This window comes from Aythya marila (assembly GCF_965140915.1).
Source record: "Aythya marila genome assembly, chromosome: 1".
Lineage (NCBI taxonomy): Eukaryota > Metazoa > Chordata > Aves > Anseriformes > Anatidae > Aythya > Aythya marila.
Genome location: NC_139042.1, coordinates 116,130,918 through 116,156,279, shown reverse-complemented (window position 1 = coordinate 116,156,279; position 25,362 = coordinate 116,130,918). Strand labels below are relative to the sequence as shown.

The 25,362-nt window shown below is 40.5% G+C and overlaps 1 long non-coding RNA gene across 3 annotated transcripts; it reads right to left on the bottom strand.

The window, feature by feature from the left end:
- Positions 1–2,221: 2,221 nt before the first annotated feature.
- On the bottom strand, positions 2,222–14,486 carry LOC309875114. Of its 3 annotated transcripts, XR_014316987.1 has the most exons (4): positions 14,260–14,486; positions 5,706–5,769; positions 5,475–5,568; positions 2,222–2,537 (listed from the first exon to the last, which is right to left on the bottom strand). It is a non-coding gene; the product is annotated as an uncharacterized lncRNA (long non-coding RNA). The 3 variants fall into 3 exon arrangements; XR_014316986.1 differs by having other exon boundaries at positions 5,475–5,769; XR_014316988.1 differs by lacking the exon at positions 5,475–5,568.
- Positions 14,487–25,362: the final 10,876 nt, after the last annotated feature.

Sequence of the window (25,362 nt, the reverse complement as noted above, 5' to 3'; positions counted from 1 at the left end):
GCCCTCCTCCTACCATCACAGAGGCAGGACAAAGTTGGCAGAAGAAGGCTTCATTCCTCCATATCCTCATGCAGGGCTGAGTGCATGATACCATCAGCCAGGCCTTTGTGAGCATGCTGTGGCTGACCAGTTTATTCTCATTCACCTTGCTTCTCTACTAAACGTGTAAACCATGCATCTCCAGCTTCTGAATTGGCAGGGCATATATTAGCCTTGACACGCTGCAAAGATTGGCTTGAATTCCTTCACTGGGATTTTCTCCTTGCTGCTATTTTTATCAGGGGTGGCTCTTGCCTGGTTTTCACTCAAAAAGAGCGTTGTAAATTTCAGACATCATAGCTGAGATGAGGACTGTAACAGAAACATGCTTGTCGACCAAATGTTCGTGAGATTGGAAGTCAGTGCAAAAAGAACTGCAGAAGTGTTGTTTGGCTGTCTGACAGAGAAACTGATCATTTTTTACTGTTGCAGCAAAATTACCATATAAGGTTACTTCGAAGTTGTGTATTACATCTGACCTTCTATTTATAATATTATAAATAATAAGGAGATAGGGAGAGGAAAGCTAGAGGGTGGGGATAGAGTATCCAGGCTGTCTCTAATAATGTGTTTTATGATGTTTCTTTTTGCTTTTGAAAGAGGAATCAAGTGAGTTTCTTTTTAGAGAAATACAAGAAAATACTTTTTTCTGAAGTACCTAGGGCCAGGATCAAATTCTTTTCACAGGCAGAGACACACCATTTCCCTTGTCTTCAACAGGAGTCCTCTTGCATCTGAAGACAGCCCCTAGGCTCTACAAGTTTGATAACTTCCCAGTCAATGAGTGAATGTTCCTCTCTCAATTTTTATCATTCACTGACAAATTCTCTAGACACATCCTTTGTTAATCTGGAAGCCTTAAGAGAAAGCACCCCTCTCCCTGCTCAGGTATGTAAAAGTGAGATACATCTATGATTTTTTTTTTTTTTTAATATATGGAAGATTTTGATAAAGACATAAGAGATTTGCTGCCTACGGCTTTATTTGTATAGTTTTCTTAGCTTACCTGAGAAGTACAAAACTCAAGAGTATACAGCTGTGATTTTGCTCCTGGGTCTGTCTGTACACGGAGAATCAGTATACTGGTGTTCTCAGCTCTGTAACTCTGTGATTTGTAAGTGTCCCCCACCCCCCTTTACCTTCTAGCTGTCTGTTATCTATTCATCTCTGAATAATCACTAGTAACATCCGAAGCCTTTAATTTTCAGTGAGGTAGCAGTGAGGTAGTGCCAATATAGTGTTTATCTCAGTCAGTAGCTTTAAGGCTTCTTTGACATCATGGATTTCTCTTGCAGGACCACTTGTGTGAAATTAAAGAAAGGATCCAATTAGAGGCTGGGGGCCTTCTTTATCACCCTGACACCTTCAACCAGACCACAGACCCCCAAAATTATCTGGCATTAACATGGCACCAGAGGCTTGCCTCTAGCTGCAGGTAACACTGGACCTGTTTTGACAGTGCTGCAGTTTGTCTTGGTTTGTACCCTACAGCTATGCCTTGGTGGATTTACACGTGGACTGTTCCTCTGTCCTACCAGGCATTAAAGTAGAAACTGCTCTTTAAACACTCTGAACAATAACTCCTTCCCTACAGGCTACAAAGTCCACGTTCTCCTTGAATTGAAGGGAGAAAAAAAAAAATAGTCCTCACAACTCAGAGTTCAAGAGTGTGAATCATGAATGAAACCATACCTAAATCTTAGAAAGCAGTAAGATATAAGATGCACCTTTGCTTTTCATATTGTTTCTTAAAAGATTTCTTCCTCAAACCGTTGCACATACGAGGTGTGGAATTCTTCCTGTGCACATACAAGGTCCCTAGTTTGGATGTCATGCAGCCTATAAGGTCTGAAGGTGACTGACAACATGGGTGCCGTTTTGCGATGTCTCTGAATACAAGGTGTTTGTTGTCTCATTAATACCATGTTACGTTCGTGTCCTGTATAATTCTGTACAAGTCTGTACTACTGTGGGGTTGAAGGTTTACCCTAATTTGCCAGTTTCCCTGGAATAATGTTACTGTCAATGTGCTTTATTACCTCCAAAACTTTGCCATTATTTCCTAGCTGGGGGATCCTTTCTGCTTCTCTTGCTACTCGTATGAGAGTAAAATATGAATGTTGAAGTACACAAAGGGCATTTTAGCCTTAAAAGTTAGAGAAAAAAAAAAGTTGGAAAACATTTGAATTTTATTATAAGAGATGGGAGTTTTTGCCAATTTCTTGTTCATATTCATAAGGTATAAAGTCTGAGCAATACATGAAAAATGTAAGTGTTCATGTAACAAGAAAATGCAAGTAGACAGTCATAGTTGAGAATATGAATAAGGATCCCAGTAGAGTGTTTCCATTTCTGAGTATTAACTCAGACGGTAAGTTACTTCCAGTGGAAGATGCTGCAAACTGAAGTTTTCCATTTTTTTCTGAAGAAACAGACACAACATTGTCAGTGACAAAATAAACCTCCCACAGAATTTTCTTTCAGGCAGTCTTCACCAGCTGTAAAAAAAATAAATAGACATGGAGCTGAGATCTCATTGGCTCATCAGGACCTTCTCCTACTACTTCTGACAGTAGTGTCAATTTTGATTTTAGATTCAAAGAGCTGGAGAAAACATTTATTGCAAATTGGCATATTAACACTTACCATTAACACCCAGCAATGGCCCATCTACTGCAGAAACTAGAATGAGAGCCTGGTCATGCCTGACATGTTCCACAAACATGCGTCTAATCAGAGACTTCTCTTACAGTGATGATTTTGTCAAGGATGATTACAGGTCTCAGACAAAATAGCACATGGAACTGTGAAGACCCCCCACTGTGAATATTTTGGTACTTGCTTCAAAGCAATTGGCATTCTTTTGTGGTCTCCAGTAGCAGCTAGCATCAGTGTCTCCACCAAAAGTTAAAACACTTATAAAAATAGCTAATTACACAAACCTTTAAGAGAAGCCTTTAAGAGAATTTTCTTTGTAAGCTAAGCAAGCAGGAAGTTACTTAGGGCCTAAATCAGGAACACTGTTTTTCTTTAGAAAGTCATCCCCTGAGTAAGATGACAGTGTGTATTTTTATTATTCTGAGATATGACTAATTCCTTTCTATATCCTTCCTTGCCTCAGTCTTGTTGAGGTCAGCAAATATACAAATTTTGCCTTTTATCAGTCTGACAGTTATTACCTTTTTATTTCCTCAGGTATCTTCTTGTTCATCTGCTAGAAGATAGAGCGAAAAAGGAGCTCCTGACCTGTGTGGAATCATTCAGTATTTTGCAGGCTCCTATCTGCATGGCTGCAAGGACTAACAAATGTCTATTTAAAAACATTTATTTTTCATTGTCGTAAAGGTAAAAATCACCCACACAATGCAGATATTACACACAACAGTGATTCTGGTAAAAGATAGGTATCAGCTGGAAGCAGCTCGATGAGTTTCTTGCTCAGAGTTAGTTTATTTGAATACTTCCAACAAGACTATTATCAGTTTCATTTCTCTGAATGAGGCCTATTTAGCTTGTGTATCATTTTTAGAGGTGTGGGAAAGAGTTGCCCTTATAATTGGTTCATGTCCAGCCATGCATTTCACACATCGTCAGATGGCTTGTTCTGCAAGTACTTCTTCAAAGGACACACCTTCAGCTATTCCATTTGCCTGTGCCTCTGAAGTATGACACCTTTAGAAGAAATATGAGATGGCTTCAAAAATATTAGGGGTTCCCTACCTGGAAAAGATGATAAGTCATATTCTGCAAAGATAATATGTCCCTTCATACTGGCACAGATTGATCTTTGTAAAGCTAGCTATTTTCCTTCCAAGTTTGGGTTTTAAATTTCTCTCAGCTTTGTTGAGAACCATTTACTCATCTGTCTCTCACACATATACAAGAAATGTCATACATTTGATGCCTACCAATGCCAAAAACTTTCAGAGGCAGTCATCTTGTGGGTGCAATGAAATATCAACTAGACATCTCAAGCTATTCTCCAAATATAAATATGTGTCTGTAAATCACTCCTAGAGGCAGATGGGGCACAAATTAAAATTCATACAGATCTTATTAATAGAAAAAAAAATATCTCTTTGTAGGCCTATAACAAAAGCATTTTGGTGACTTACAAAATAAATCAGGGGAGTTATCTTTTCACAGGAAGTGCCGATCTAACTAAATATTTTTAATGATTAAGAGAAACCCTTTTTACTCTACTAATGGGAAAGTTCTGTGCTGAGGCACCAATGACATTGATTTATGAATAACTAGATATAAAAGAGCAAAATAATATTGAGCTTTCAAATGTGAAGAAGTATCTTAAGAACAACCTGCAGGTTTCTTGGACATTTTTACAGGTTAACACTAGACAGGGCCTTTATATGTAACCCAGAGCAACATTTTTGAATCATATCAAAGGAAGAGATCCACTTTCTCAAGATTCAAGTGCTCCAAAGTAATGCATACGGCCTGGTCTCATCAATGCAAAGATGTGGACACTTTCAAAGGATAATTATTGCATGTATCTGAGACTCCTGTCAGAGAGTGGAATGAGGCAAATGCCTTTTCTTGAAAGCAGGAATTCTGAAAAGTTAAGCTGGATGCCTAAGTAGTTATACTTCTAGTCTTTGACGGACTAATAGGGAAAATGGTGCACCAACCAGAACATGGGAAAAGTCTGAGGCCTGCAACATCTAAGTTTTACTGGAGAGGATGGAGGGGAGAGGATATGAGAAGGGGGAAAGGGTGGGGCTAGGGCGCTGTGCAGTGGGAAGTGGGCTGGGAAGCTAGGAGAGCTCGTTATCAAGACACTCCAGGGAAAAAAAAAAAAAAAAAAGGCAGGAGGGATTCCCCTCTAGGCAAACTGAGCTGTGTGTATGAGCTGGTTTATATATGTATGTTGTCTTCACGGTAACATGGGCAGCCCAGAGCTATCAAGGGCTGCCCTGAATATTGATCTGAGAGCACCCAGTCTAGACAGTCCCAGCATGAGATCCCCTGGATCCCCTCTGCTCCTCTCTACAACAAAAGGAGAATACAATGGGAAAATGTGGTGCTGGAAGCAAGTTACCATATAGCTAAGACTGCAGAGCTTCAAGTCTTCAATCAAATAAGGACAACCTCAGGAATGATGCTGTATATCAGTGGGGACAGGCCTGGTGTCCTGCTCTCAGTGGGAAAGTACAATTCTACCATGTTTTCACAAGTCCTTGACAGGATGTTGGTACTAGGTGATACGGATGATATCCAGTGTGTAAGGCAAAAAATCTATCACAGGCATTTTCTTCTTGATTGAATTTACAGAGAGAATTCTAAGGATACATCCTCAATTAATTGTCCTATTTACCTTCACAAAGTTTGCATTATCTGACTTCCCTACTTTGGAGGGGCTTGGTGGTCCAAGCCTGACTTTGTGCGTCAAAGCTGAGGGACATGGAAGATCTCCTCACCTCTTACTTATGCTGTGCATCCCAACCATTTCCTGCCTGCAGATGTGTGTGTGTCAGCTGGCTGTGCAATATGCATCTTGTACGTTCTGATTTCCTGTGGAGGAGAGTTTTGGTGCGTGGATGGTCAGAGAACCGTGCTGCAGATATCTCCCCACCAGGATACCCAGAGAAGCCAGACTGTCACAGTGCTGCCAAGTTAACTTGCACTGCCTGTCAGGAAGAGCCACGTACCTTCTGGGTGCAGGGGCTGCTGCACTTCCAAATTTCAGCTCCCATTCACAGCTTCTCTGCAGATCTACCACAGAAAACACATCCACAGGCATCAAGTGAGAAATTAACGTTGACATTTTGACTCAAAAATGATACCTCAATCAGTATCAGTGGCCATTGCACTAGACATTCATATGTAAGGAAACCTTTCCACACAGACTCTGAGTATGTGGCAGGACTTTTCATGTGGCCCAGAAAAGTAAGTATCTAGCTAAGGTTTCTGGCTCAAGAGATTGGACATCTTTATAAGCTAAATTTCTGGCCTCAGTCAAAATGGATCATCACACAGTTGACAGGTCTCTACGTGGATGCCTGACTGGTTTAGTTGGTTAGTCAAAAGCAACTGGTTTTGATGACAATTTCTTTATTTCCTAACAGGCTAGAAAAGTTCGTTCAACTTAACCCAAAGGTTGAAAACAGTTTGGGTCAATGTTAAATTATTAGGAACCCAAATTTCACTGTAAAATCTCTAGAAGACAAAGATCTGCTTTCTTTCCTCTTGGTCTTTGCATTGATTACAGTGGCTTTCAATTAAGGTCCCCAGTGAATTTTTTGTTAACACTTAGTGCATGCTGAGTAAATACTTTCAGAGCAAAAGGTTAAAGAGCTGGTAACTCAAAACATTGAAGCTCTTGTTTTTCTCTGAATCAAAAAGGAACACCACCTTCTTCAGACAGCACTGCTGGATTTGAGCTGTGGGTTTGGGGAGTCTGGGTACAGAAGATGCAAACCTCCCCAGGCTGAATTGTTACATCTCCTATTCACCCACAATAAACTGTTTTGTTGTGTTTCTTTGTTTTTGGTGTGTGTGTGTGTGCTGTTTTCCTAAAGCCGGTTAATGCTGGCTGTTTCTCTGTCTGCCTAAAGGTGCTCACTATGGCACCACATGCCAAGTACCTTTCAGCCTGGCTTTTTTTAGTGCCAGTAGCAGTAGCATTGCTGATGAACATATCAGCTGGCGTGAATACCCTCAACACCCCAGCTTGGCTGTTGGAGCCAAACTGATGGTGCAAAGCCTTCAACATTTTCATCCACCTCAGGTTAAAGCTACACAAAAGTCATTTATTACTGCCAATTGTAGTGTAGGTATATCCCAAAGTTTCCAAACATATGCCACCCTGTATTCTTTGTGCTTGTTCCATAACAGTATTTCACTGTAAATGTGTAATGCTTCCCCTCCTCCCTTTTTATATAGCCTGTTCTTCAGTTGTGCTAATCTCCAAAGACTCTGAATTTAAAGAGCAGCCTCATTGATTTACCACCTAGATCAAGGTAGAGGGGGAAAAAAAGTCTGGAAGCTAATGTAGATTGGATTGAACAGTTATGTGAAAAATGCACAAATAGTTAACATTAAAATGTGAAGAGCAAATTAATGGCATAATGTCAGAGTCACAGAATCACTGGTGGTGCAGCTAGAAAGGTTGAAAATAAATAAATCCTTACTGAGTGTAGTCTGTTTCATTTTGGTCTTGCATGAGCCATGAAGCTTGCCTTTTTCAAAGATCTAAAAACCTCAGGCATGCTGACAACTATTGCAAAGCACAACAGTACTATCCAGGCTGCAGAAGGGACTGGGTATCCCCAAAAGCCTTCCCTGTTCCTCTGATTATTTAGGACCTGCCAGCTACTTTCTTAAGCACTGTTGACTTTAGGATGGATAACCAGAGATGGGCTGTTTATCTGGGGAGACAGGGAAAGAGCAGGAGGGATTTGCCTACATACAGTGCTCCTAACTTTTTTTCCACCATCTCAGCATTTGGGTGATATGGTATTTATAGACACCGCTTCAACCGAAGGGAATGATAAAAGAAAAATAAAAACATAATTCATGAATCAAAGTTAGCCTACAACCAGCCTGCACAAGCTTATGTCTAGAGCTGTGGCTAGGGGAGTGCAGAGTAGCACCTCAAGCAAAATGCCTCCTGCACCTACTGCTCCTGATTAGGAAGCAAGGACAGATCAGGGAGCCCCTAAGTGGAAATGATATATGGATTATTATGCCTCAATATAAGGATTTTTCAGGTCTATATTCACTTAGCCTTCAGTCTTTTCCAGCAGAATAAATAAATAAATAAATAAATAAATATATACGCACACACACATATATTTTCTTGGCTTTGAAAGGGACGATTGCACCAGATTTCATCACAGTCCTTCTGCGGCTTTCTTTGAAGCTGAGCAGATAAACACTCTTATCAAGGTCTACAGGGACTCTGTCTAAACTCTTTAGATGCATTTGTTCAAAATGAAAATGTGAGCTGGCAGCAAGCCAGGCTTCCCCTGTCTTCTTCCACTCACTTTCTGCCCCCCAAGAGGTGCCATGGATGTGTATGTGCTGCAGATGGGCTTTTCCTCCTAGAAATTTGATCATCTCAGGAGCTGGGCTACTGTTAGAGAGAGAGCCTGGGACTTCAGCTAATCTCAGGATGGTTTTACATTTATGGCTACTATATTTATTCAAATTTTACCTTTCCTTTCCTAATTGTGTGGCAACATAAGCCTGTATGTGCCGGGGGTGTGCGTAGATCGCCTTCAGAGGCAATTTGCATAGCTTCTGTTTCGTGTCATCTGCTTTACCTGTACAGCTAGGTATAAATTCCTGCTGCAGGTCTGCTCAATTACTGTGGAAGGGTCACTGAGCAGACAGAGGCACGAAAAGTAGGCCATCAATAAAAATAATAAAAATACAGAACTTCTGATGCCCTCTGCAAATCTGTGACATTGCTCTTTTGGATGTCAAACAAGAACGTGTTCCTGTTTAGAAGATAAGCTCAGAGAACAGCTGAAAATCAAACAGAAATTTCTTAACTACCTTCTTGTCAGCTAAAAGCATCACCAAAGCTATTGTTACCAGCATATCTAGTGAGCCCTCTGCATGCAAATAATGCATGATTTATTTCACAAACTTCCAGATAAACCCAGTGATCATTTGAATTGCCATTAGTCTGAAATATACTACAAAACTAGCAAGAGGAGTACTCAGGAAACAAAAATTCAGGGAAATATGTGTGAAATGTAATCCTGTTACCATTTGCTACGTAGTGAGTGCTGGCATCATCGGTACAGGAAATGAATAAGCTGCAGATCTGGAATATCCCTTGGACCTAAGAGACAAGTTGTAGACAATTTTTCATTGAGCTAACCCCATAATCTAGACAAGCTTTCAAAATGCATAGACACTGCTCTCCTTATCCTGGCAATACCGCCCACATTTTTTTCCTTGCTTCATGTTTATTATTGTGCTTAATTGGCCCAAATGATTGACATGTTTCTTCTTCAATACAAATTCTCCAGGGTCGAGGGTTGGGGCTTAGCAAGAGGATTAGAAATAGTCCTTACTTGATGTTAATGGATTCCTGTCTAGTACAAAACAAGCAAGGATGAGAACAATGATACTGCTTTTTTTTTTTTTTTTTTTTTTTCTTCAATGAATTTGTTCATGTTTTGCCTCTCCAGTCCCCCAAATTAAATATGTTCTTTATATTTCCATTTTCCATGTGGCATTAAATCATGAGCAATTAATGTTTGCAGAGATGCAGTTTATAATCAGTGGATTCATTATTTAATGGAGGACCTATTTCTTTTTTCTTCTGCTCATGTCTGGGAAACCATTTTTATATTAAATTGTTACTTTCTGAAGATGCAACTGACACAAGCACGTGGAACACAAAGCACAAAGCAGATGGGGTTGTCACCTGTGAAGAGATTGAGAACAAGTTTTATTTCCCTCAAGAAAGCCTCTGTCTGTGTGCCACTATCATGAAAATGTCCATTTTCTGGCTCAAAGCTTAAGCCAAGGGAGCTTGCTGCCAAGTGATTACCTGCCTGTTTTGGCATTCACTGCTTGCTTTCTGTCTCAGAGCCATACATTCCTGGAGATGGGACAGAAAGTTTGCAGACTGGGATTCTTTAGGTGTGGCTGACAAAATCAACACAGTGGTGGTTCTTCAAATTTCCATTAATTCATCTTAGCAATTAGAACTACACCATGATCTGAATTCTTAAAGAAAAATAGTTCCAATGGCACTTTGTGGTAAAGTTGTAGCACTAAATGGACAGATGGCAAAAGTCACCCTTGAGCAGAGGGCAGATGAAAAACCTAACTCCACAGGACTTGAAATATAGAACTGAACGAAACCAAAGATAATTGTACCAGGTACAATTATCAATAAAACCACTTTCTTTGTACTGAGTATGTTTCTCATGCCCACTGCAGTTATATATAGGTTTAAGCATATGGAAATGAAGGTCTCCAGTTTAAAAGCTGCTTCTCTTCTGAGATCTCACAATGTCTTCAAGCTGTCTGTTTCTCATCAGCTTTATGAATCCTTCTCTTGAGTATCAACTTCAAATTAAATTCTTCTTGGTCATCATGCGTCTTCACACAACATGTGCCAAGCAGCGAGGTGCTCAGGGGAGCTCGCTTTTATTCTTGTTTAGTGGCACTTTCCCAGTGCAGAGACTTCAGATCACTTGGAATGCAGTTTGAAGACTTTAGTCCTTTTTCTCTGAGGTCCACAGAGGTAAAGTCACCTACATGGAAGGTCTCTTCCCACTGCCCCTTCCCTTTGGTGCCTCTGTCTTGGCTGTCACAGAGCTCTCAGACAATAATCAGAGCCTCCAGCTACCTCGCTCTGCAGTGCAAATACCCATACAGATAAAAGCTTTGACTTTTGCATTCAGAGCCTCAGGTGGTTATGCAGTAATAGTAGCTTTTAAGGAAAGGTAAACTATAGATAGGCTGAGCCCTGTCCCCACTCCATGGGTGAGCTGCAGCCTGAGAGCTCCGTGATATGAGTGAGCATCATCCCTGGGTGTTACCTGAAGGAGGAAGATTTGGCTAATGAAATCCAGAGCATCCCCGCCCTTTGCTGTAGTTTTGTTCTCTGCAGATTTTTTTTCTCTGTGTTGTCATGAAAATCAGTCACAGAGGCTACATTACAGAGACAGAACATTAGGGCAGCCGGACGTTTAATCTGACTCAGGATGGCATATATTTACTCTCTCTTCTTGTTTAAACTGTGCTGCATCACTTGTGATGAATAGCTTTAATGGCCAATTTTCCAGACTCTGCAGATTAACTATACTGCTGGGTGTTAGTGTTCTAGGAAGGTAGGGTAAGGATTATTGGAACTTTAGAGAGTTAAAGAGGAGATTAAGTGTAACTCACACTGAAGGTATAATAGACAAAGAAGAAACAAGTTAAAGGACATTTGTTGGATTTTATTTTATTTTTTCATTTTAAGAAGGGGGAGGACTTTAAAGAATGCACCTTACGATTATAGCTTTTACATCTTATTGACAGCAAGATTAGAAACTCTCAGGAAAACTCCTGAGACCTGAATTGTACAAAATACAGCAGCAAATGTTACTAAAAGGCCTCTCAGTTCTTGATCATTTTAATTTTTTTTTCTTGTGACTGAGCCTTTGTGTCACTTGATATGTCACACCTGACTTGCATTTAGTTTTGCTGTGGTCTGTATATTAATGTTGAAGTTGCAAGCAGAGAGAATAAAGGTAGAGATGAATGTGAACAGCCAGGAGTCCTAGGCTTTGAAATGACCCTCCCAAGAGTTTTAAGTGAAAACACATGTAGATCTTTAAAAACTGTAAATAAATCCTTCTTGATTGTTCTAGAATTCTTACCCTTTTTGTTCAGGTTTGTTTCTAGCCAAGAAACTGTCTACATTCTTAGTCTAAACATATCCCCCTTGTCTTTAATTTTTCATAATTAAATACACTTTCCATAGTGTGTAATCCAACTGGGGCAGGTCCACATGATTGTCTTTCCATGTTGTTGTAAATCAAGGCCCTCCCTGCAGAAAGAGGGAAGAAATCTGCAAGTCTGCCCAAGCAAAACACGAAACAAAACAAGACCCAAAACAGATTTAAATGTCTCCACATTTTGCCTATGACTTTAGTCTCCACAGCACTTGACTGAAACAACAAGCAAGGGCAGGCGCTTTTGGTGCCTTCGCTGTGGTTCTGCATGTGTTTGGAGAAGTGCATTGTTTGATGATCATGACTAGCCCTGTGGTCTTTAAAGCACAGCTTTCTGCATTTAGAGAGAGGTGGCAGTGCTTAAATATCTTCCCAAAGAAGAACAAGTGATCCTCATATTTAACTTCAGCATTTTCCAAGTGATGTCAGCAGTGATGTGGCTTTCTTTTACAATTTACTGGCAGCCTGCATATGTCAGAATTTCATAGTAGTCTGCGACAGAGATATCCAAATTACCAAGGCATTTCCTGTAACTCAGGAACAGATGAACAATGATTCTCCCAAGCTGAGGTTAAGGGGCAATAGGATGAGATATGTTCATTCATCTGCTGTAAAGAACTGACTTTGCTCATTGACCACTGCTATATTTGAATCTGAATAGAGTCCTGGATAAGGTTTGAAAACGTTGTACAGCAGAGATTCTTAAAATTTCCCAGTTGCCAAAGATAACTGGGATTTGCAGTTAGATAACTTCAGTATTTGTAATATTCAAGGTATTTCCTGTAGTAAGCACAGAAAAGCACAAATGAATGCTAAAACCTCTGAGATAGCTGTATCTGATTATCTTAGGTAAAATAGAGAAGTTTTCAAGGCCACTTCTCATTGTGCCTCTTTGCTTCTGTTTACCTAAACACAGAAGTATGAAAATAGAGATTGGCAATGAGAACAGAGGTTTGTGGCATTTCAGGTTTGACTGAAAGTAGGATCACTTCTGTCAACTTTGCCGTACGAGGACACACTGAGAAAGCTGGGCCTGTTTAGCCTGGAAAAGAGAAGACTGAGGGGAGACCTCATCACTGTGTATAAATATCTGAGGGGGAGGGTGCTGAGAGGATGGAGCCAGTCTCTTTTCAGATGTGCACAGTGACAGGACACCAGGCACAAACTGAAGCACAGGAGGTTCTGGCTCAATCTGAGGGGGCACTTCTTTGCTGTGAGGGTGACAGAGAACTGAGGCAGGTTGCCCAGAGAGGTTGTGGAGTCTCCTTCTCTGGAGGTATTCAAAACCAGCCTGCATGCAACGTGCTGTAGGTGATCCTGCTCAGCTGGGGGCTTGGACTGGGTGATCTTCAGAAGTCCCTTCCAACCTTAGCCATTCTGTGATTCTGTGATAATTTTTTTTCAGAGAAATTTCAGAATTAAGTGTTTGTATTAATTTCAAAAGTCTAACTGGTTCAAAGAGAACCCTTATCTTGGATGTATATATCTTCAGTTGAACAGATTCTTAATTTTGCTTTTAGACTTCTTAGCTCACCCTCTTTTAAGCTTAATTTATTTGCTGACATAGAAGATGGTCTTGTGAGAAGAGATCTGGGACCCATTCCCAATAGTTAGTTACCCATTTCAGGTGCTCCTTCTTCAGAATCACTAATACTTACAGGTTCTTAATCCCTCCCAAGAAAAACAGTGCCAGTCAATGCTCTGTGACTAGATAATGCTGAGAAAACAACAGGCATGCTTTCAGGGGCATGTCACGAGGAAGGAACAAGGGGCTCTTCTCAGGAACTCAGCAGACTCAGGAGAGACAGATTCAAACTTGGCCAAAGCATGCTGCTTTACCTCTTTCACTTCCCTAGGACAACAAAAACAGCAGGTCTTCATGTGTATTTGCTACATACTTTGACAGAGCCTGCTGATCCCTGCTACATGCCTGAAGCACCCTTTGACCAATGTCATAGTCATTGAAGCATGTAAATATGTATCCCACAAATGTACACCACTGGCCTTTTGAGATTATTTTATTATTCATTTCTTTTATCACTTTAACAGCTTGCACTGTCTTGTCTGCCTTACCTCGATTCTTGGGTTTACACCTGCAGAGTTAAAGAGAGAAATTTTCCTGTTTCCATTTCTCAGCTGCTTGTCCTATCCCACTGTAACTTTACTGTGATTTGAGTTTTCTGGTGCTCTGTTTCTCTGCAAGCTGCATGGCATACAGCTGCACAGCATATTTCTAATATTTACCAGGCATTTCTTCAGAGTGAAGGAATTTACCTTCTGAACTTTGGGTTACTTATATTCTTCATTGCATCTCATACATATTTTATTATTTTCTTGGGAAAAAAGGAAAAGCATCCATAATGTATAGTGCAGTATACTGTAGATAAATATCCAGCATTATCAGAGATTAAATTATACAATAGTTTAATATAAAAAAGAACTTTTAACCAGAAAATTTACCATCCATCTTGATATCAACGTACAACTGCAGATTTTATGTTAGTCCTGTTAGCAACGTTAACAACCAGCAAAGTAGAGGTCATCTCTCTCTCACACTTTTCAGACTAAAGACCATATTTGAGATATAGCTTATATTTGATGTCCCTGTTTGCCTTGCGCTTTAAAAATTTTCAGTGCAAACACAAGTTACAATAAGTGGTTTTCTCTACACGCAGCTCCCCTTTTTACCCGAACATGCTGCTAAGAAACCAAACAGACACTCCTTGCTCCATGAAAGGTGAAAAGGCTTCTCAAGTAGCCTGTGGTTGTGTGAGAGCAAACAGAAATGACTCACCAGCTGGTGTGGGTGTGCTGTAAGCAAGGGGATGTAATCCCACTTTGACATCAGGTGATGGATTTGAGACAGCAGAACTTTCTAGATTCCCCAGGTCTTCTTACAAACTGGCAGGGTGGTTTCCACCCCTGGCTGTGCAGGTTAGGCAAGCACATAAGTGTACTGAAGCCCAGGTGGGGGGCTGCTTAGATCCCAGCACTGATCTGGCTTCCTTTCACCAGCAGCTTCTAAACGGAGCACAGCTTCCAATGTGGGAAGTCCCCAGAGTGCTGAATGACAGAAATGGGAAGTTAATGGCAGAGGAAGGAACACTCTGTCTTGGTCTGCTTCTCGTGTTTTTGATTAACTGTGTCTACTGTCAAAGACCTGATGCAGGGCAGGAGCCAGTATGCCATTCCTATAACCCAGTAATCAAAACTACATGAACCAGGTTATTTACTCAGCCACAATAGCCCTCTTGGCCACTGTAACTCTAGTTTTACCAGGGTAGGAAGAAAGAGTAAAAAATCAGGTCCCGCAATCAATATTTAACTTGGTTTTCTGAGCCAAAAAGACAATAAGCAAAACCACAGCTGACGAGAGGGAGGAGAACAAACAGAAACAGAACTAATGGACATGAATAGAATATTGTCTAGTCAGTGTTTCTCTTGGCAGGTGTTGGGTGTTCCTGGTTTTCATTCTGATGTACAAACAGAAAACATACCACCTCCAGCTCCACAGTTCCCCCATGCAGCGTCCTGATCCCATGAAGGATGAGGTTCTTCAGGACAGATCATGGCTCTTTCAGTGCAATATGAGTGGGGACTGCAGGTGGCTTCTAAGAGAGAAGCAATATCATGAGCCCATTCTTATGAACATAATGTTCAGGTCAGTATTAAAGAGCCTTTAAAGGGGGAGTCCTGAGGTCAACATTCAAGAAAGTGGCTGTTGACGTTGACAGGCAGTACTTGCTTTCCATCCCAGGAGGAAATGTGGAAAGGATAAAAATCACTGAGTGAAAAAAAAAAAAAAAAAAAAAAAGAGAGAGAGAGAGAGAGAGAGAGAAATGCAGCAGAAGAATGTAAAAAGAAAACTCAAACAACAATATAACAAACACAACCAGAGGGGCTCTGAGATCTATAGAGGGCCGAGAGAGAGAAAACAGAGAGAGAGAGAGAGCGTTTTCTTCATAAAGGAAATTAATCCATCTCAAAGTTTTACAAAAAATGTTTCATTTCAGAAAAAGGACCCATAAATTCCAAAAGAATGACACAAGTTTTCTCTCCTTTTTGCTTCATTTACTAGAGGTAGCTTTTTTTGTACTTTCATTTACCTGTATCTTGTCGTTTCAAACCCAATTTACTGGATTAACCTTGTCACTCAGATAGCAAGGTTTAAGACAAAGATAAGCCACAGAAAGGGATTTCCATGAAAAATAAGTCTTCTACCTCCAGAGCCTCCCCCAGTTTGTACTTAGCCATGAAGACTCTATATCAGCTGACCTGAAGGACATACTGGCTTGATGCCTGGGTATAACTCATACATTTCTGAGTGCTGTCCAAAGGAGTCTGACAGCAAGCAAAACATATGGAAGCCTTTTCCTTCTTAACATTGGGGCCTGAATACTGAAACAAGAGGCCCAGCAAACACCAATACAGTACATCTTCAGATGAGTGAGGGAAGTAAAGTAGACTCTGGTTATGTCTGGGAACAGCCATGGCAGCAGTAACATGTGAGTGAGCATCAGGAACTTTGTATGCATGCAAAATTTTGCTGGTATCAGGCTGGTTTGTACACTCAGAAAGGCAATTTGATGAAATTAAGGTGTCTGAGAGTCACTGCCAGCTAATTTGAGCCTTGTTTGTGCTAGAAAAGTGGAAAAAGGTTTCACATGGTGAACTAGAGATGTTTCGCCTAAACATCGCCTAAACTGGCAACCCAAAGCTGTGGTACAAACCAAAGTAAAATAGGATGGTCATTGAATAAAGAGCTCTCACAAAGATCTGCAATAGCAATTCACTGTTGTAGTGGTGCATGAATTACATTTTTCAGCATCCAAATGATCCCTGAGCATCCTTGGGTATGAATACTGTCAAGTCCGGACGCAGCACCTTACAGATGCTGGTCTTGGAGAACCGGTGTTATGGGCCTCTGTTCTGGCTGCAGATGGTCTGGTTAAGATGGTGTCTGTTTAAAATTGCTAAATTTTGGAATGGGGAGGAGGAGCAGTGACCTGCAGTTCTGACCAGCTCCAGAATTCAGAAATACTGAATAACACTTTTCCTTCCTAGCACTCTCTCCTTTCCTCAATCAATCACAGAATTGACTTAACACCATGAAAGCAGACAATTTCATTTTACAGTCTTTTATATGTCTTCTGGTGCTGGAGCATTTAGGACTTTCATTTCCAGGCACTGTGGGCGAGAAACATACTCCTTTAAAAATAAAGTGAGATTTTCAGGCAGTAATCTCTATGCAGCAGCTATGGCTTTCAGAGAAAAAAAAAATGTTCAGACTAAAACTGCAAAGACTGTGACTGCTCATAAACTCTCTGTCTGCACTGGGCCTCATACAAAAGAGCCCCAATCTGGCTGAGACCCCTGACATTCCTGAATTTTAAGTGATAATATGATAAAGATATAATGGTCTTCTGCCTTGCTCAAGACAATCCTGCATGAGCACAGTTACCTAGATAAAGAAATCTGTGTTTAAAAACAAGAAAAGGCAGTGACTCTCCTGTATGTTAGCTGCTGACTGGCATCTTTCCAGACTCTCTAACTTCACTGGTTAAGAAGAGAGCAATAAATGGGAGATATTTAAGATTTTAATTTCTGCTAAACCCTGACCATGTGGGAGATGGTCCTATTTTTTCCATGATATATTCCTTTTATGTGAGAGAGAAAGCTCTAGTTAGTGCTGGAATCTCTGCAAGATGAGTGTTCACTGGTGAGCAATTCATATTTGCAATATCTGCATGATATAAAAATACCATTAAAAATATACCTCCTTAAAAAGAGCAATTGCCAAATGCTGTCTTCCACATTGCCTTTGGGCCTAGCAACTTTATTTAGTTTTTGTAAATGTTATTTAGCATTTGGCCTGCACTGCTGTCACAATTCCATTTAGCTGTCACGGTCACTTTAGGTGATGCTAGCCTGAGTTGTCCCATTGCAGATACTCTTTTGAAGGTACACCTCGGCCCACGTGGCAAGAGAGCAGAGCAGAGCATGCAGATAGCTTATTGCAAATTAAGGATTATCACCAGTACAGAAGCCAAGAAAAAAACTCCTAAAAGAAATATTTCCTGATGCCATCTGCAAAGCAATAGTATCTCCAAGGCTTCCTTTCCCTCTAGAGTGGGGAAACCAAACCTGAAGAAGACCTAGGAACCCCTCTGGTTTATACAGCACTTTCTTTTTTTACTCTGGGCAGGTAAAACAGCATTTCAAGCTCAAGATAGATACAAGAGACTACTTCTAGTAAGGGAGTTAATAGCAGCAGTACCTAGCTGTGTGAAAGAGAAAGGCAGTAAATAATGAAGTGCTGATTGACTGAGTGTTCTGCTTTTAGGCTATATCATTTTAAAAATATCCAGATTTGGTCAAAGTTTTTCATCATCCAAATCCTTGCTAATGAGGGACAGAACCTAATGACCAACTGGCTTTTGTTGGTGCACATGTACTTCACAAAGCCTCCCAGTAACACTCAGTGAAAGGCTGACGGGGAAAGAAAATGAAGGAATCTATTTATTTATTTATTTATTTTTCTTTAAGACAAAGTTGATGTGCAGTAAGCATCAACACTGTTTCTCTTGAAAACATGCCTGGACTCTCTGTGTGTGTGTGGACACAGTGTTCTTCAGTCATGGCTGTTAAGAGTGAATGAGAGATGCACAGCATTAGTGGAAATGTTCAGCATCTTTTTCTTGATCGGGCTTTTTGTGAGAAAAAGGGACAGAAAGGGAAGAGAGGAAACAGGTTCAGGTGGTAAAATCCCTTTGGCATCTTCCTTCATACTTAATTTTGCTTTCATGTTTCTTGTTCTTAGTGAAAGTGAAAGCAAGCTGGCTGGAGGAAAAAAAAAATAATCAAAAACAAGAATCACAGAATCACAAAACTAGACCCAGCACTCCAAGTGTGGCCTCACCAGCACTGACTGGAGTGGAAGGATTACCTCCCTTTACCTGCGGACAACTGTCCTCCTAATGCAGCCCAGGACACTGCCAGCCTTCTCTGCTGCTATGGCACACTGCTGTCTGATGTTCAACTTGGTGTCCACCAGCACCCCAGGTCCTTTTCTGCAAAGCTGGAAATAGCTTGTCATTCTAGAAATTTCAGCCTCTCCTCAGAAGAGGGATTTGTGTGGGCACAAATAATTGCACAATAAAGACAGAAACAACATTCTTTGCAAAGAGGCCTTTAACCATATGTCCATTACAGCTCTGTCTTTGTTTTGGTTTCCCTATATAACCACTTGGGTAAAACAGAGAGTGCAATTGCTACGCTGGCTCTCAGAGCACAATATTTAGCTCTTGATGCTAAAAGTCTTGCCTGGTTTTCTTCAGAACTACTGAACTGATAAAACCAGGCTAAAAGGTCTCACTGCCTCTTCTAAGAGTGTACACATGTGTGAGTGTGCATGTGTGTGTTTTATGGCCAGCAGTTTTCTGCAGCATCTCTTGTTTACTTTTGTGATGGGCAGTAGGCCAGGAAGACTGTCTGCCTCCAATCTAAATGAGCTTATGACTTTACAGAACATTTTTCACTGACATTTTGGGGATGAGATATATGGACAGGCTATCTGTGCAACTCTAGAGACATCTAGAGAAGTGAAGACTTGGACAGCTCTGAGCGCCTGCATATGCTGTGCTGTGTGTCATATATACAGGATTGATTATTCTCCTTTTACTGCATTAAAGCAGTGTGACCAGCTTGCCAGGACAATGTTAAGAACATTTGCATGTTCCTTTGAAAAGAGCCTGAAGCTATCCTATGGCCTGTTGCACCAATTCCCTAAATGTATGTTTTAATTTATGATGTTGTCCACAGGTCCTGACAGCAGGGCTAGCAGACTGCATCACTAAATTAAACAATGGCCTGTTCCCTACCAGGCAAATTGATGAATGAGAGATAAGGGCATAGAAGAGTAAAAGAACATAGGAATCTAGCTGTCTATCCTTTGCTATTTTTTTCATCACAGGTAGGTCCCCTGTACAGAAATTTTATTTTAACATGGAATCCACTTCAGCTTCACTCTATACCTACCTCATTCACAGTTATGAAAGCATCTCCAGAATGAATTCCTTTATCTTCCCATCAAATAAATATATTAAAAAACAAACAAACAAACAAACAAAAACTTTAAATTGATGTTAAGGCCTGATTGATGTTAAAAAAATAAGAAAAAAAGTGTAATTTGATGATAATGAAACCAGTCTGTCCTTATTTCACCCAGAGCTCCAGAAGATTGTATAGATCATTTATGGTATCAACTATTACTGGGTAATGTGCTGCAATAAAAGAGAACACAAGATGCATTGGATAGTGGCAATAGATTGATTTAATCAAAAAGTCTGTGCATTTACTCTGAATTTCATTCCCTTTTGCAATTTATACAGAGAACACAGGGCCTCAAGCCAGCTTCCCTCGCTATGCAGTGTGTATGTAGTTGTGGCTGTCTCTTGTGAATCACATCTTTTAAATTTTAGATGTCTGCCTACTTGTCTACTCAGGACTGCCAAATGAAGCACTAACAAATCATTTGTGAACTCTCTCTGGCTCAGTCGGAGCCAGACATCAGGTTAACCAGGACGTTGGGTTAAAGTTCATAAACGTTTTAAAATCATATACATTTTTAATTTGCCTTCTGTCTCCAGTCAAGAGCGGTGTACCTGTGTCATAGTTTCAAGCAGTTCTCTTAGACCCAAAATGCTTGTAACATGCTTTGAGAAAAAGGAAAAGAAATCTGAATTTCCCACACAATTTGCCTGTTTCCCACAGCTGGAACTTAAGGAGAACTTTGAACATCATGAGAAATCTGGTAAGTTGTGCTGTGTGCCTCCAGACCTACAGCACTGAAGGGAGTGCCAAGACAGAGGATTTCATGGAAGAAACAAGAGGCATGAATCTACAGACAATTTCTCTCCTTGCCCCCTGTGGAGCTTTCGGTTTTGTTCTTTCATCTAAAACAAGAAAAAAAAAAAAAAAAAATGCCACTCAGTAACAACAACAACAACAAAAACAAATAATAAAAATAATAATAATAAAGATGCAGATAAAGAGTACATCCAGCTTTTTGTGTATTGAAAATTTACCAGCAGGCAGAATTATTGGTGCCAGCAAAAAATAGTTTGACCAGACAAAATGCTCTCACATGTTTGATGTGAAAAAGACCTTTGTGGATTTGAATGAGGAGTGGGAAGGGTAGTGAAAGGAAAAGGAAGCTTCAGGTGCAAATGACTATCATGCTGTTATGTTTGCAGCCTGTTAAAAATGGTACTCTTTCACTTTAGAAACTCAAAAGGGAGGGATCGCTAATGTAATGGCACTTTTTAACTTAGGGAGTGAAAAATAAGATCATATTTGATGAAAAGTTACATTTTCAAATCCTTAGCATATATCTACCAAATTGGAAGCAAGAAAGAGAAACTAACATCTGATTTTGGTTGACAGGTTTGCAGCCAATACTATTTCCTTTCCTGCTATTATTTTCTAACGTATATTTTTCCCTGACAGTCTTTCCATAGCAGTATGCTAGCATTAGCAGAACCCAGAAGAAAGACCTTGGCGATTTGCAGGAAAGAATCATTCTTATTAGATGACGTCAGCTGCCGGCTGGCTGCTGAGATTTACAAGACATGGTTGCAAAACTCAGATGTTAAGTGACTCCGTCTCTCTCCTCCATGTTGCTTCAAACTGGAGCAATGAAAGTTAAGAAATAAAAAGGAGGAAGAAAACTCCTCCAGTATTGATTTGTTGAATACTGTTGAAAGCATGACCATAAACAGATAAGTACATATTGTACTGTCTGGTTGCACCTCAGAAAACATCCATTAGACAACATCCTTTTTCATAATGAAAGTCATTCCAGTCATTAAAGATGAGCACTGTTCCTGGGGCCATACCCTACCAGCATTTTATGTGCACTTGTGATCTTGTGGACTATACAAGTCCAATGTTTTGCATGGGACTACTCATCCTATGAACTAGCATAGCTCACAGAATCACAGAATCACAGAATCACAGAATTTCTAGGTTGGAAGAGACCTCAAGATCATCGAGTCCAACCTCTGACCTAACGCTAACAGTCCCCACTAAACCATATCCCTAAGCTCTACATCTAAACGTCTTTTGAAGACTTCCAGGGATGGTGACTCCACCACTTCCCTGGGCAGCCTGTTCCAATGCCTAACAACCCTTTCAGTAAAGAAGTTCTTCCTAACATCTAACCTAAAACTCCCCTGGCGCAACTTAAGCCCATTCCCCCTCGTCCTGTCACCAGGCACGTGGGAGAACAGGCCAACCCCCACCTCACTACAGCCTCCCTTGAGGTACCTATAGAGAGCGATAAGGTCGCCCCTGAGCCTCCTCTTCTCCAGGCTGAACAAGCCCAGCTCCCTCAGCCGCTCCTCGTAGGACTTGTTCTGCAGGCCCCTCACCAGCTTCGTCGCCCTTCTCTGGACCCGCTCAAGCACCTCGATGTCCTTCTCTTGGCGAGGGGCCCAAAACTGAACACAGTACTCGAGGTGCGGCCTCACCAGAGCTCTTCAAGTTATTGCTAAAACAGCATGTAGATCATTGCATAAAATGATAATAACAAAGAAATCACCCCAATGTGATATGCAGAGCCTCAATGACACTTAGGACTCATCCCCAAGATGTCTACTATTTTTGCTGTCATGAACCCAAATTATTTTTCAGAATCAGATCTGAATGGCTAAGTGCCACTTGTGCTGCATTGTGTCTGTAAGGTCTTCAGTAAGACTGAAGATCCCTGCCTGGGAATGAGCCAGGTACTATATTCCAGACTCATGCCCTTTGGGGTTTTTCTGGCTCGGAGACACACAGAATGCATCCTGGGGCTATTTCTAAAATTATTACCTATAATTTCCATTTCCATCTGAGTCCTGTAATTGGACTGATGCTAGTAAGGTGTCTGGCTTCTCAGGGAGGTACTCTAGAAGAAAGAGTCTAACAATATTGTTAGAATATGCTTTTAACTGTATTTTTAAATATTTTCTGTTTTATTACTCCATCACTGTGACCCAGTAAGGCAGGGGTTGACTGTACAGCAGAATAATTTTGTTCTGAATTAGGAATGGAATTATTACTTGCCAGGTTACATTAAAATAATGAATTTTTACACAAATTTCCAAATTCTGGATTCCCCAACACACACACACACATACACAAGACCATTTTCTGTTCTGCATATATGTTAAGCATGTGTGTCTGCATCCTAAGTCAGACTTTTTGCCTGGCTGATCTTCCTCTACCTCTACTTACAAAGCCTGATGCCTCACGTCTAATTAAAGGGACAGCTACAAAGACATGCAGCTTCCCTCTTTGCTCCCCTCCCAGATGATTTCTGGTAGCTTTATCTGGTATACAAAATCACAAATGTACAACTTTCCATCTCTTTACTCAACTAAGAGTAACTCAACTGTTCTGTGGTATGATTTTTGCATGACTCTGCCTCTCTGAGTTGCAGGAGCTATTTTCACTCAAAATCTTATAACTACCTCATCAGGCAAAACTGTTGTGCTTCCCAGCAGCTGATGATGATCCGTTTGGGCACCAGGCGGTAAAGATATAACTGTTGGAGATTTCATTGCCACTGGGGCTCTGCATGAATCTACCTAAATCCCAGTGGTACCATGAGCTGAAGGTAAACTCAAGGCAAAGCTGTTCCCCTCCTTTTTCCAATACATTCCTTGTGTAGAAGGGGAGGTCTAATCTCATGTGTACTGGCAGCGAAGGACCACTTTGTACAAGAAAATAAATCACAGACAGAAATGCTCATCTGGAGCCCTTAGTCTGTCACCTCAGTTCAAGATCTACTGCATAAGGAAACTGGCTGATAAGCCATGAGATGGCAGCTATTAAAACTATACTTGAAATTCCAACAGCTAAGAAGCACAATATACATACATCATACCATGGCAAGCCAAGAGAGGAGAAGCTCCAGAATACACCAATGGTGCTGTATCCTCAGGGTCCTACCTTTCCAGCACAAGGTAGAAATGGTTCAAGCTTATAGCCCTGAGTACCACGGCACCCCTGGGAGCCCTTGCTATCTCTTTTCCTCTCAGTGCCAGGTATATAAATTAGGCAGCATCCACTATCAGGAGTCCTTACGGCTTCATAATTTAATGAGGTCAGGCCTAGGATTGCAACTGAGCTGCTATGGCACTCAGAATTGGTAACCTTTCCTCCTTCCTCCCTATCTCTCCTTGTCTGTCTCTGACAGCATACAACACACTAAATGCCTTTGCAAATTTTGGCTCTAGTTGCCCAACCTCTGACAGGGGACAATAGTCCTTTATCTCACAGGGTTGCACTGAGGACTCAGAAGATTGTGAGGCTTTCAGATAAGAGCGTAATGGCAAGATAAATAACTGGGAATAAACACAAGCATTGCCAACTCCTCTTGATATGCTGGAAACACACAGTTCCCTAGGTTCCCATTTCTCTGTGTGCAGGTATGAGAAGTGGAAAATGCTAATTCTGCCACTAACTCAGTAACAAGCTTTGTCATGACTGAGCATCATCCCTGAAATATTGAGGGGAGGAGGGAACCTTTGGTTGGGGAAAGAAAGAAAACCCTTCTTTCCCAAGGATTTCTGTTGGATTTCTTTAAAAATGACAGCCGTGTGACACTACCAAGCTGTCTGGGATGTTTGAATCAATGCAGGGAAGATGGATTAGTGATCGGGGTTTGATGAGATAGTGAAGAACATGCAGCTGATTTCTGAACTATATGATATAAAAAAAATGTCTGCTTCGCAGGTTTCTGCAATGTGTATGACTGCTTTCTATACAAATATAAATACATGAGAGGGAAGGACACTTTTGAAAACTACTGTAAAAATGTATCTGTGATGATTTACTGTCAGCCCAGTCAAGGACACAGTGATGTTAAATTTTTACCATACAACGCTACTGTAATTGGGTTGAACTTAATTAGAGATGTGCAGCAAAATCTTTCATGCTGCTTTTCCATCATCGGGGAAATTAAGACCTCTGTAACACAGATGTTAATAATAACAATGTTATAAATAAGTTTACAGCTGACTCCTTCCAAATTTGCAGCAGTGTTTGTCCTTTAAAGGGTGTCACAGTGGATGTGGCGCCAAAACCTAATCTATTATAGCACAGGGAATCTGTAGTCTATAGCTCAGATCCTTTTATAACTGCAGTTTTTAAAGTTATCACCAGATGTGTGTAATTACTTGGAATTGCTGTAAAATCAGTCTCTGGAAAAGGAATCTATTATTATGACTGTAAATTTTTTTACAAGATATGGAAGCAAAATTGTGCTTATAAGGTTCTGCTCTTTGATTAATCTGAAGGCTGACCTGTTAAACAAATTTAACATTTTTGTTTACATTAATAGCTTGATTCTGTTTGCTTGAGGCAGAGCCTCAAACACTAGATTTGGCCAGTTTATTCACTTGGATGGTGCTAATATGATTGAGGTAATTATTTGTTTCCTCACACTCAGCTTACTGGCACTACTCAATGATTAAGCTGTAGTACTTTGTCCCAAAAAGTTAACAAAATGAATTCCTTTATAGTGAGTTTGGTAAGGAGGTTGCATATTTATAGTTCTCCATAAAAGTTCTGTAATAAAACCACTAGGTCTTGATTGTAGGCGATTGTGAAGTCCATGGTTTGAACTTTTTTTTATTATCTGAAGTTTTTCTGGATAACTCCTGAAGCTGTTACACGTATAGCTCTACTCCAAAGCATTTTCCTGGAGTACTTGGAGGGTTTTCAAAGACACTTAGAGTGGAAGGGGATAAGATATTACCAAGAGCTATTAAAAATACCCAGACATAATTATCTAAAGAGTTTCACTTGCACCAAAACGAGATTCTCAGTATGCCTATACTTCAGGAACAGT